At 44.6% G+C, this 12,970-nt stretch overlaps 1 protein-coding gene and 1 pseudogene across 1 annotated transcript in view; one reads left to right on the top strand and one right to left on the bottom strand.

The window, feature by feature from the left end:
- The window catches only part of ADAMTSL1 (ADAMTS like 1), an 852,460-nt gene that overhangs the window by 788,674 nt on the left and 50,816 nt on the right, over window positions 1–12,970 (bottom strand). The gene's annotated exons all lie outside the window — the stretch shown is intronic.
- On the top strand, window positions 10,997–11,114 carry LOC146040936 (5S ribosomal RNA; annotated as a pseudogene).

The following is a 12,970-nucleotide window of genomic DNA, read 5'->3' as shown; positions in this document are numbered from 1 at the left end:
GGCGAGGGCAGCAGACACAAAATTTAGCACTCTCTATCACTATCTCTCTCTATCTCTCTATCTCTCACTATCTATCACTCTATGACACTGCAGCAGCAGCACTGACAGGTATATCTATATATAAAAAAAAACCTGCGCCCCCAAAAAGTTGCTGATCAGTTAAATTATACTGATCAGCACAAAAGGGGGGGCAGCAGTCAGTTATATAAAAAATATATAGCACTATCTGTCACTATCTCTCTATCTCTCTCTCTCTATCTCTCTCTATCTATCTATAGCTCTATCACACTGCAGCAGCACAAAATATAGCACTAGGCCTCTCTATCTCTCTCTATCTCTCTCTATCTCTCTCTATCTCTTTCAGTTATATAAAAAATATATAGCACAATCTGTCACTATCTCTCTCTCTATCTCTCTCTCTCTATCTCTCTCTATCTCTCTCTATCTCTCTAGCTATAGCTCTATCACACTGCAGCAGCACAAAATATAGCACTAGGCCTCTCTATCTCTCTCTATCTCTCTCTCTCTAACTCTCTCTCTATAACTCGCAGCAGCACAAGATGTCACAGGATGTCACAAGATGTCACAAGAATGTCACAAGAATAATCAATGATCAGGTAAGTATTTTCGATGGGTTCTGGTCAGTATAGGCAGCAGCAGGGCACGGTGACCGCACTGCACGCTATTCCAGACCGGAATGGCGTCTGCAGTGCAGTCACCGTTAGTTTAAACCCCCCTCCATGGCTGTGATTGGTCCGTCGGTCCGACGGACCAATCACGGCCTTTGGGGGCGGGCGGGGTGAGGTGGGGTGACACCAGTGTCACCCTTACACCCCGCGGTGATTGGTGCTGTACTTTACAGCACCAATCACCTCCGATCCCGTGTCACCGGCGAACGTTATTCGCCGGTGACACAGAAAAACGCTGTGAATGGCTGTTCACACTGAACAGCCAATCACAGCGATCGCCGACGGGGGGGCGGCATCGCAGCCCCCCCTGGGCATGCAGGGACATGTCTGCTGTCAGGGACAGCAGACATCGTCCCTCTGTCACTGCGTCTCTAGACGCAGTGACAGTTTTAAGCCATGACGTATATATACGTCAACGGTCGGGAAGTACTTCCCGGCCATGACGTATATATACGTCAAATGTCGTGAAGGGGTTAAAAACATTAGAGATTCTGCTGTGGTTGTAAATTATATTGAGGATCAACATCAACTTTTATAAAAATATAAAAAAAAGGAAAATGTAAATAACATTAGATGAATCACAATACTTACACTGCGACTGCTAAATTCCATAGATGTTTTAAATTATTTTCTATTTCATCATCAAAACACAGTGCATCTCCACCACGGAGAATTTCATTTCCATCCAGCTGCATATTGGTGCCAGAATACCACACATTTTGGCTCTAACTGGTTGCTATGAATCATATGGCCCTGTTTCTGCCCATGATATCATACATGCAAGTCATCCGCAACCGTCCAGAAGAAGCTTGGCAGTCACTAGCCCCAGACACAAGTAAACCATTTGGGGATGTAATAAACCTACATGTGGGTTCTGAGAAATGTGACAGCCTCTCCTACATTTCTTTTGGTTAGTAGTAAACACTGAGTTGATGGAAATTGTTATTTTATGATTGACTAGAGTGAGTCTATGCATAGATGGGATTACTTTAACTATACCTTTAAATCAGGATACTCATGAATTACACATGTGCTGTGACTGATTAAAACCAGATGAAATGCTGGCTTAAACTTAATTATTAAGTGTCCTGATTTAAAGGGATATTATGGTAAGCCTATGCATAGACGTTCTCTACTTTATGTACAGTATACTATGTTACTATACACACCTGTTTATTGCAATTCCAGTCTGGGTGTGTAACAACAAATTATGGAGGTCATTCAGTTTCACTCGCAAAGCTGTGAATTTCGCAGCCTTGCGAGCTAACTAAACTCTGCCCCCACCTGTGCGATAGACCACCTATAAGCAGATTGCACCTGCACGCATGTAAATGGATGTTTTGCATAAACATGTATTTGCAGCTTGCCTGCATGTGTAAAATCATTATATGGACCCGGTACAGCGCTCCCAGATCTAAGACACTCTCTGGTGTCTTAGATCTGCAGGCTCCCTGTACGGGAAGCGAGTGGGCAGCTGACATCCCCGGCTCCCCATAGCGGGTGCATTGCCATTTGCAAAGCCCAGAGTTTCCATGGGCGTGACCCCTAGCTGCCGCCCCATGCCCCTTGTCCACACTGCTAGGTGTGAACAGGCCGGCGAATAAGCAATTTGCGGCGCGCGCTCACATCAAGCGGCTACACATGCATCAGTAAAAGTTTACAGGCATTTAGGCTTGGGATGGGGGCTTACTCATTCTCACAGACCTATGAGGGATACTGTGGAGAGTTTGCAATGGGTAGCAATCTACAAGACTACAAGCACTTTGAGTCCTATTGGAGAAAGAGCGCTACATAAATAAAATTATTATTATTATTATTATAGGAGGTGCAGAGGACGATTAAGGCTTGTTTAAGCCTTTGGGGAGGGGTCCCATTCTTGGCCGCTTGACACAAATTTGGCAGGCTAGATTCAATGCCCCGCCTGCTGAGCGCTGAGATGGGGGCGCGGCCATGAGTAGCGGCCAAAAATCATTGAGCTGCGGCAAGGAGCTCAACAATTCTTGGCCGTTGTCGGCAGAATGTTCTGCCAAAATCCCTGTTCAATGCTGTCTGGGAAGATTCCCCTGTCTGGAATAGTGGCAGAAGATTGAATACCCAGCTTAGCATTGTCATAAATAAATTTGAATAAGGGTTGCCATTGAAAACTATTTTTTGGCTGAAACAGCTAGCACTTACAGTACATATAGCACAAGTCAACAGAGAATAATTGATACTAAAAATAACTTTTAGAGGTGGTCGAGCTAAACTAACTTAAATTTATCTGAACATTGGGTGACATTCTATGCTTTGCGCTAAATGCGCATGTTTTTTTCGCGCACCACATCGCCGCAAATCGCCTTTTTTCAATTCGCACTTTTCAGTCAAAATGCGCATATTTAATGTGATGCGCATTGGAGGCTGAAAATTGCGAAGAGGGGCGATTTTCGGCGAAGTCTTTAGTCCTGAAAATGTGCGATTTTCATGTCTGAAAATCGCACGTTTGCAGGGTAGCGCAAAGTAACCCCAAAAAAAACCGAGCGCGGGGTCCCCCGCCTGAGCATAACCAGCCCCGGGCTCACTGAGCCGGTGCTGGTGACATAAAATCAGGGTCCCCGACAAATAGGGGTCCCCTTGATTTCATGAAACCAGCACCAGGCTCAAGGTCCGGCGCTGGTTCCCAAAATACGGGGGACAAAATGACTAGGGGTCCCCCGTATTTTAAGAACCAGCACCGGACACAACCAGCCAGCAGGGTAATGCCACAGCCGGGGGAAACTTATTATATAAGCTCCCGCAGCCAAAGCATTAACCCCCTGGCTGGTCAGCATGGGCAGGGGTCCTGGGGAAGTGGGGACCCCCCTAAATGAAGGGGTCCCCCCCTCCAGGACTTACCAGCCCATGCTGATAGTCCGGGGCTGTCCCCGATGCCCCTGGGCGGTGGGCATCGGGCTGATGGCTTGTGTAAAAAAAAGAATTAAAACTATTGTTTTATACTGGCGAACTATGAGTCCCAGCAAGCCTACCCCGCATGCTGGGACTTGGAGAACCACAAGTCCCAGCATGCGGGGCATTAAAGGGCCCGCTGGCACTTTTAGTTCTGCAGTACAAAAAATAGTTAACAAAAACACACTGACACACTGTAAAATAAAAGTTTAATACACACAAAACACACACACACTGATACTTACCTACCTTGAGCCCGTAGGTCGGTCCCTGGGTCCGTCCTCCGGGGCTCCAGGGCAGAAGAGTCCGGTTCCGGGGCCTTGGTTTGACAGGCGCTGAGATGTTTCCTCCTCGGCGTCTCTGCACAGAATGATTTCTTGGCCAATCAGGAGCCGAGAAAGTCGGCTCCTGATTGGCCAGAAATCATTCTGAATACAGACGCCGAGGAAGTAACATCTCTGCGCATCTAGAGCAGAGATGTTTCCTCCTCGGCGTCTCTAGTTAGAATGATTTCTGGCCAATCAGGAGCCGACTTTCTCGGCTCCTGATTGGCCAAGAAATCATTCTGTGCAGAGACGCAGAGGAGGAAACATCTCAGCGCCTGTCAAAGTCCTGCGAGCCGGGTACCAGATGGGAGCAGCGCTGTCACCGGAGAGGATTCCGAGGTCGTCGCCGGGGACCAGGTGAGTTGGATTTGCTTCCTTAGGTACCCCTGGGGACTACCTCGGATCCCGGACCCCGGATTCTGCAGCCCAGAAGCCCCGGAACCCCAGGACCAGCCCCGGAACCAGGACCAAGGCCCCGGAACCAGACTCTTCTGCCCTGGAGCCCCGGAGGACGGACCCAGGGACCGACCTACGGGCTCAAGGTAGGTAAGTATCAGTGTGTGTGTGTTTTGTGTGTATTAAACTTTTATTTTACAGTGTGTCAGTGTGTTTTTGTTAACTATTTTTTGTACTGCAGAACTACAAGTGCCAGCAGGCCCTTTAATGCCCCGCATGCTGGGACTTGTGGTTCTCCAAGTCCCAGCATGCGGGGTAGGCTTGCTGGGATTCATAGTTCGCCAGTATAAAACAATAGTTTTAATTCTTTTTTTTACACAAGCCATCAGCCCGATGCCCACCGCCCAGGGGCATCGGGGACAGCCCCGGACTATCAGCATGGGCTGGTAAGTCCTGGAGGGGGGGACCCCTTCATTTGGGGGGGTCCCCACTTCCCCAGGACCCCTGCCCATGCTGACCAGCCAGGGGGTTAATGCTTTGGCTGCGGGAGCTTATATAATAAGTTTCCCCCGGCTGTGGCATTACCCTGCTGGCTGGTTGTGTCCAGTGCTGGTTCTTAAAATACGGGGGACCCCTAGTCATTTTGTCCCCCGTATTTTGGGAACCAGCGCCGGACCTTGAGCCTGGTGCTGGTTTCATGAAATCAAGGGGACCCCTATTTGTCGGGGACCCTGATTTTATGTCACCAGCACCGGCTCAGTGAGCCCGGGGCTGGTTATACTCTGGCGGGGGACCCCGCGCTCGTTTTTTTTTTTTTTAACCCTTTGTTTTATTTTTTACAGCAGAACCCTGCACAGAACATTGCGATCTGTGCAGGGTTCTGGCTAATTCGCCAAACAGACCCTGGTCTGAAATAAGTGCGATAATTAGGCACCTAAAAAATGCGATGTGCAAATGCGCATTGCATTAAATAAGCGACTTCTATACTTTTGTATTGGAAAACATCTGGATGCGATAAAAATGCGAATTAATCTCGCACTTTTACTCAGCATACCTTAACGCACATAATATGCGATTTCAGTCCCTTAACGCATCACATTAAATTGGCGATTTTAAGGAAAAATGCGATATCGCCATTTTCTGCTCTAATTAACGCAAAAAAAGCCAAATCGCATCCCATAGAATGTCACCCATTATGTCTGTTTATGGAAGATCACAGTGTGCAATGTGGCATACACATACAATCCAACTATACCATTTTAGCCGGTTCCGTTTTTTAATGGCCTGTACCGGCTAAAACCCCCTGTACCGATTGTACCATTTTTTCCCTTTTTTTTAAGCCATAGCACTTTACATGCGCGGCGCGCTTTCTCCCCTGAGGTGACCAAAGGGACTCTGGTAGATGTAGTTTTCTACAGAACCGTCTGCTTCCTGTGTAGCTTGAGTGGTAGCAGGACTACAACTCCCGAGGTGCACCACTGGGGAAGAGTGCCGCAGTCCAATAGCAAAGCACATGTAGAGAAGCGTGTATAGAAGCGGCTGTACAACTGTGAGGAGGGAGAGCACCAGCACAGGGTGGGGGACATGGAGTAGGGCAGTTAAGGTAAAACCCAATATTACACTTATAAATATTCACCAACCCCATTGCCACCACTGTGTTCATCTCTATATACAGTATACCACACACGGCGTACCACAATGCCCAGCATAACCCTAAAACTCCCTGCTGCAATTGGAAAATCCTGTATCTGTATTACAGGGTAACAGACGCACGGCAAGGTCATGTAGCATGGCTGCACAGTGTCACAGTGACCTGACATGTTGCTCTGACCCTCTAAACAACAGATACACTACTACCCTCCAACTGTACCTTGAAAGTATAGGAAAGGAGGCATGACCAAGACCCCTTCCTATGGTCACTCCCACTTTCTGAGTTGTACAGATTTCTGCCCTTCAGATTTTAGAGGGTATGCATACAATGACACATAGGGAAAATATTGTATAACATTGTAGTGTATTAGTAAATCCATTGGCATTTTATTATTGTTATAGAGGTTAATATTAGAGGTGAGCGTGTCCGGATTACGGGAATCCGGACACCCCTGAACATCCCCCCCTATCCGAACGCGTTCATGAGCCTGTTTGGGTTTTCCTGCCCAGACTCGGAGCGCGCCTTTCCGGTGCCTGCGAGTTCCTGCTGTCGGCTCTCGCGAGAGCCGGACAACATCACTACAACGTCACTATGTATAAAAGGACGCCATGTTTACTCCAGTCTCGGAGATTGAACAGTGTGCACTACTTACTGTCTTCCCTGGTGCCCGCCCGCATGCTCACTCTCCCACCCCGCTGTGCAACCTGCATGGTGTAGTAGTTTTAACTACTACACTGCTGATAGTGACAACCTGCATGGTGTAGGAGTTTTAACTACTACACTGCTGATAGTGACAAGTTCAAACTGCGTGGTGTAGTAGTTCTACACTGCTGATAGTGACTACCTGCGTGGTGTAGTAGTTCTACACTGCTGATAGTGACTACCTGCGTGGTGTAGTAGTTTTAACTACCACACTGCTGATAGTGACAACCTGCTGAGTCTGACTGTCTCACTTGTAGTGTAGTGTAGTGTGGTGGTACACTGACAGAGTCTGTGCTGTATATTATATATTTATCCCTGTAGTCTGTGCCTGTGCCTCATATAAATTGATTTACCTGTCCTCCAGTGTCCAGTTCTACTCCCTACCACCAAATTCCTTAATAATAATCCTTTAAAATTGTTCTGTGTCTGCTGCTGTGTGACTAAGCTGGAACAGGGTACTACAAGTCTCTCCTCAACTGTGCAGGCCACACGTCAGTGCAAAATAAATTGCAAAATATAATTTTTATTTTAGAATAAAGGGGTTAATAAATAATACTGACTTAATAATCTTTTAAAAATTATCTGTCTGCTGCTGTGTGTGTGTAAGCCGGGAGAGGGTTCTCCATGTCTCACCTCACCTGTGCATGCCACACGTCAGTGCAAATTGCAAAATACCATTTTTATTTTACAATAATAAAGGGGTTACTGACTTCTTAATAATCCTTTTCAATTTTTCTGTGTCTGCTGCTGTGTGACTGTTAGCTGGGAGGGGGTACTACAAGTCTCACCTCACCTGTGTGCACACCAGTGCTGTAAAATAATTGGTGCTGCAAAATAATCAATCTAATTTTTTTGGACAATAAGGTTTATTGACTTAAATAAATTCCTTAAAATCCTTTTCAATTGCTCTGCGTCTCTGCTGCTGTGTGGCTGTACTCCAGAAAGATAATGGAGAACCAAAATATGGAGGCTCCAATAGTACAAGAAGCACTTCCTCCAAGTGCTGAAGCTGCTGCCACTAGTCAAGACATAGAACATGATGAGGAAATGCCATCAACGTCTTCTGCCAATGTCGATGCCCAATGTCATCGTCGAGGGCATGTGAAGTCCAAAAAGGCAAAGTTGAGTACGTTTAAGAAAAAAAAATGTAAATCCTTGGAGGAGAAATGTAAACTTGCCAATATGCCATTTACCACACGGAGTGGCAAGGAACGGCTAAGGGCCTGGCCTATGTTCTTGACGAGTGGTCCAGCTTCATACGATGATCATAGCCCTCCTCCTCATCCTCCTTCCCCCCCCTAGAAATGTAAACGAGTTAAGCTGTCAACAAAATGACAGCAAACAACTCAACCTTCTAAAAGACACGGTATCACAAATCCCCAAGGAGAGTACAAGGGTGTTGGTGGTTGCAAAGCCTGACCTTCCCATCACTGTACGGGAAGATGTGGCTCCTTCAACCATTTGCAGCACACCCGAGGCATATGCTGGAAGTCCAGTTCCTGATTTGAAGTTGTCAATGTTGTACACCAGAGGGAGGAAATTGATGTAGCTGGTGCTGAGCAGAAAGTTGATGAGGAGGAGGATGCTGCTGATGGTGATGACATATCACAATAGCGACCCAGATTTAAACTAAGGCAAGGCAAATTTTATTTTAATGGAACCCTGCGCTAATCTAAATATTGCACCATATACTGAAATCACAAGTGCCAGACAAGGATTAAAAATGGCAGCTGCTTCTCACACCTGTCCTGCTACTGAATCACACTTACTGTAGATAGGGTGTTACAGGTGTCTCCGGGAAGCCCTTCTGCAGTGTTAATGGAAGCACTGTACCTTAAGCACAGATAACCTGTATATGACTGTGTCACATTCACAGACACACTGTAATGCAGATAAAGATATTCCGAATATCATTCTGGGAGCCCGCCGCTGACACTCTCACCCTGCATCACACAACCAGATGCCATCGGAAGACAACCTAAAAAGTGACAGGAGCGTGCAGGAGATGCTTGTGGTGACCCGCAAAATTGCTGGACACTTTTGCCATTCTGCCACTGCCTGCCAAAGGTTGGAGTGCAAGAAAAAACTCAACCTGCCCTGCTATCACCTCAAACAAGAGGTTGTGATGCGCTGGAACTCCAACCTCTATATGCTGCAGACGATGGTGGAGCAGCAATGACATAGGCAAAGGAGCGGGGATGCACCTGACTCAAGTGCATATACTAAAGGGGATATAATAAGGAAGGAGGGATTATGTTTGGCCAGTAGGTTCCACTCCTTTGCATCTCTACAGTGCAGCTATTCCATTCATTGGCTTCTCTTTTTGACCCGTGTAAGAAACCCTTGGCCATTGACAATGTATTCGTGTAACCCTCTGGAAAACAATTTCTTTTGGAAGCTCCGAGCAGATCTCAGTGCGGCCCAAATCATCCGCTGCTCCTTGGCTATATGTATTTAAATACCCATCAACCAATGATGTAAAATCAGCTATCATGGCATCCAACAGTGCTAGGCACAGAGCCAAGCGGTGTAAGACTTCCAGAGCCAATTCTTTGAGCAAATGTGTAGACATTGGACGCTCAAGCTCTATAGTGGGGTTATCGTTTATTAAACTGCTTGTAAGTCAGCCTGAAAGTCTCGCCTAACTTGATGGAAAACACAAAAGTGCTGAATTTCTTTTGGAAGCTCCGAGCAGATCTCAGTGCGGCCCAAATCATCCGCTGCTCCTTGGCTATATGTATTTAAATACCCATCAACCAATGATGTAAAATCAGCTTACATGGCATCCAACAGTGCTAGGCACAGAGCCAAGTTGTATAAGACTTCCAGAGCCAATTCTTTCAGCAAATGTGTAGACCTTGGACGATCAAGCCATATATTGGGGTTATCCTTTATTAAAGTTTGCTTGTAAAGTCAGGATTGAAACTTGTGAAGATGGCATGTTGAGATGTCGAGTCAAACATTCCGTGAACACGAACGATTAGGAAGGAAGCCCCCGGTTTCCATGAAGAACAGGTACAAATCTCCTACCTGTGTATCAAAGACATTGCAGAACCACCCCATATTGGTGGCACGAGACATCCCCCAGTCAGCTACAGTCATGGACCAAATTTAGAATGCTTTTGTCTTTAAGGACCATTTGTAGCCTGTTACTGAAAACTCCAGGCCTCAAGAGTAGGACATCAAAAAGATAAATGCATCTTTTTGTAGCCACCTGCAGCCAGCACAACTTTCCATGGTGACACAAGTTCAGTCCCACTGTACCTAAGCTCAGGACTTTCTGGCTCTGTAGATGTAGAATTGCAGGACCAAGCATAGGCTGAAACTGGTCTATCACAACATAGTCTGCATCTTCATCCTCAACTGCCTGTTTAATGGCCTGTAGGATAGTGTCATGCATCCCATGCGGTGCAGGAAGATCAGGCTCTCTCACTTTCCCGGCAGGTTTCCCAGCATCTTCAACGCTCTCTTGTGATAAGGTTTTATCTCTTTCATTACCTGTATTTTCTGGCTCTTGACTTGAAGGATCAGACGATTCTTCTTGGTTCCACTTTTCAGAATGGTATGCCCAAAGAGGATTTTTGTTCCAGGCACTTCTTTCCCAGTTGCTAAATCCATAACTTTTCTTAAAGTGATTGTATGGCTTGCATCTATACTCATTTGGCACGCCCTGAAAGCAGATAGAAAATAGGGTGTCCAGAGGAGGACAAAGGAAGAACAAAACTAGGTTTTTGGGGCACTCTTCTTCAAATTGTAATGTGTAAGGTAGTAAGATGATTGGAATAAAAATTAACTTTTATTAGAATTCACTTAAAAAAGGTTGGCGTCAATGATAAATGAATAAAACGTATCAGGTAAATACAATTTTACAATGATGCATCACAATAAGAATATACAATATAATGTCACTTAGACTAGGCGAAAATGTTTTACACCGAGGGGACCACCCCCTGTAAGGTTGAAAGAATATATATGTTCTCAGCCCGTGAGAATTACCTTAATGGGGTAAATGATGAAGAGGTACACGGAAATGGCACTTCAAAAACTGGTCAGTCAACTGGGTAATAAAAATAATGATAAATAAAGGACAGAGAAAATGGACAGAAAAATTGCTAGAGTTAATTAAGAGCAAGAGAAAATGGTCGTTGGTGTCGTGCCTGATATTCTGGGTGTTCCGCTGTTGATACGGCACCAGATCTTCCCTAACAGTCGCCCGATTAGGTACAGATCTGGCCAAACACTGCTTAGCTACTGAGATCGGACGAGATCAGGCGGCCCAGTGGTGTATGGTCGTATACTTAGTATACTAAGTATACGACCATACACCACTGGGCCGCCTGATCTCGTCCGATCTCAGTAGCTAAGCAGTGTTTGGCCAGATCAGTACCTAATCGGGCGACTGTTAGGGAAGATCTGGTGCCGTATCAACAGCGGAACACCCAGAATATCAGGCACGACACCAACGACCATTTTCTCTTGCTCTTAATTAACTCTAGCAATTTTTCTGTCCATTTTCTCTGTCCTTTATTTATCATTATTTTTATTACCCAGTTGACTGACCAGTTTTTGAAGTGCCATTTCCGTGTACCTCTTCATCATTTACCCCATTAAGGTAATTCTCACGGGCTGAGAACATATATATTCTTTCAACCTTACAGGGGGTGGTCCCCTCGGTGTAAAACATTTTCGCCTAGTCTAAGTGACATTATATTGTATATTCTTATTGTGATGCATCATTGTAAAATTGTATTTACCTGATACGTTTTATTCATTTATCATTGACGCCAACCGTTTTTAAGTGAATTCTAATAAAAGTTAATTTTTATTCCAATCATCTTACTACCTTACACATTACAATTTGAAGAAGAGTGCCCCAAAAACCTAGTTTTGTTCTTCCTTTGTCCTCCTCTGGACACCCTATTTTCTATCAGCTTTACCGCTGAACCTTTGGGAGCACCACCAACCTAGTACCACTGACAATAAAAGTCACACTGGTTGTATGTTGGTATCATCATTGACTACTGTAATCCCTCTAATTGTTACTTTATTATCATCCCTTTGCTTGTGACGATCCACCCCAACTCGTTGAAACGCCCTGAAAGCATCCATTGGTGGTTGACCTTTGTTAGGAAGCTGGTATCAGTTACTACGTCCATGCTAAACGTGGCCCAGGTCCGAGCACAGCACACACCGCCAGCAGCAACTGCAAACAACTGCACCCTCCTAAAGACATTTTATCACAAATCCCCAAAGAGAGTCAAAGGGTGTTGGTGGTTGCAATGCCGGACCTTCCCATCACATCACTGTTGTGGAGGATTTCTATTCTATTGTGAGGCGTGAAGTGTTCCGAATAGACTGGAAATGAGTGGAAATTAACGATATTGAGGTAAATAATAGCGTAGAAGCAAAAAAAAATAAAAAATCTGCAATTTTAGCAGTTTTTATGCTAAAATGAATCAGAACCCAAAACACGATACACAAAACATGAAACACGAAAATGGTGGTGTTTTGGAACAGATCCATATCCAAAGATACAGACCCACTGCCCAAGATACAGACCCAAAACCTGTTTCACAGAACACGAAAAGTGCCCTTGTTCATATAGACTTTTCAGTGGGCTTATTTGAAGTGAATATATAATAAAAGACTAAAGGTATCCAAAAAACCCAAATGGTATGCTAATGGTACACATAAAATAGCCAATGGGTATAGTAACACAGGGAAAATTTTTACTATTGCCATACCAGTTCACAATTGTTTTAAATATATTCAATACAATGCAAAATGCATGCACATAAGTTTGTGATTTTCAGTTTAGTAGTACAATTTAACAATCTGTTACATTTTGGAATGATCAGAATTTAAATAAATGGTTCTCCTGCTGAAAGTACTTTGCAAGGACTAATTATCTATCCTCCCACTGTTTGCAATATATTTTTATTGGCGGAGAATTGTACAAATGATTTCTCCTTCAAAGACAATATGTCGACTCATAACTTTCTTAGCTTGATCGTAGGGTTAAATTCTGAAAACTTATGCACAAAGGTATTCTCAGAAACCCATTTTCCTAATATTACAAGCTTTAGACTGGACCATATGACATTTCTGTTTCGCATTTTTTTTAGCAATATTAACAATATTAGAAAAGCAATTAAAATGCAAACGCTTTACATCTGAGCTTGATTTGTTTTGTTTTTTATAGTGCTTTTATTAGAATTTATATTATTTGGAATCATTTGAAATGCTCAGAAATGGAACAAGCAGCATTATGATAAACTAATGCA

Source organism: Crinia signifera, chromosome 1, assembly GCF_055691185.1.
Source record: "Crinia signifera chromosome 1, ASM5569118v1, whole genome shotgun sequence".
NCBI lineage: Eukaryota > Metazoa > Chordata > Amphibia > Anura > Myobatrachidae > Crinia > Crinia signifera.
The sequence above is the reverse complement of the archived record's forward strand: the minus strand, read 5'-3'. Positions and strand labels throughout refer to the sequence as shown.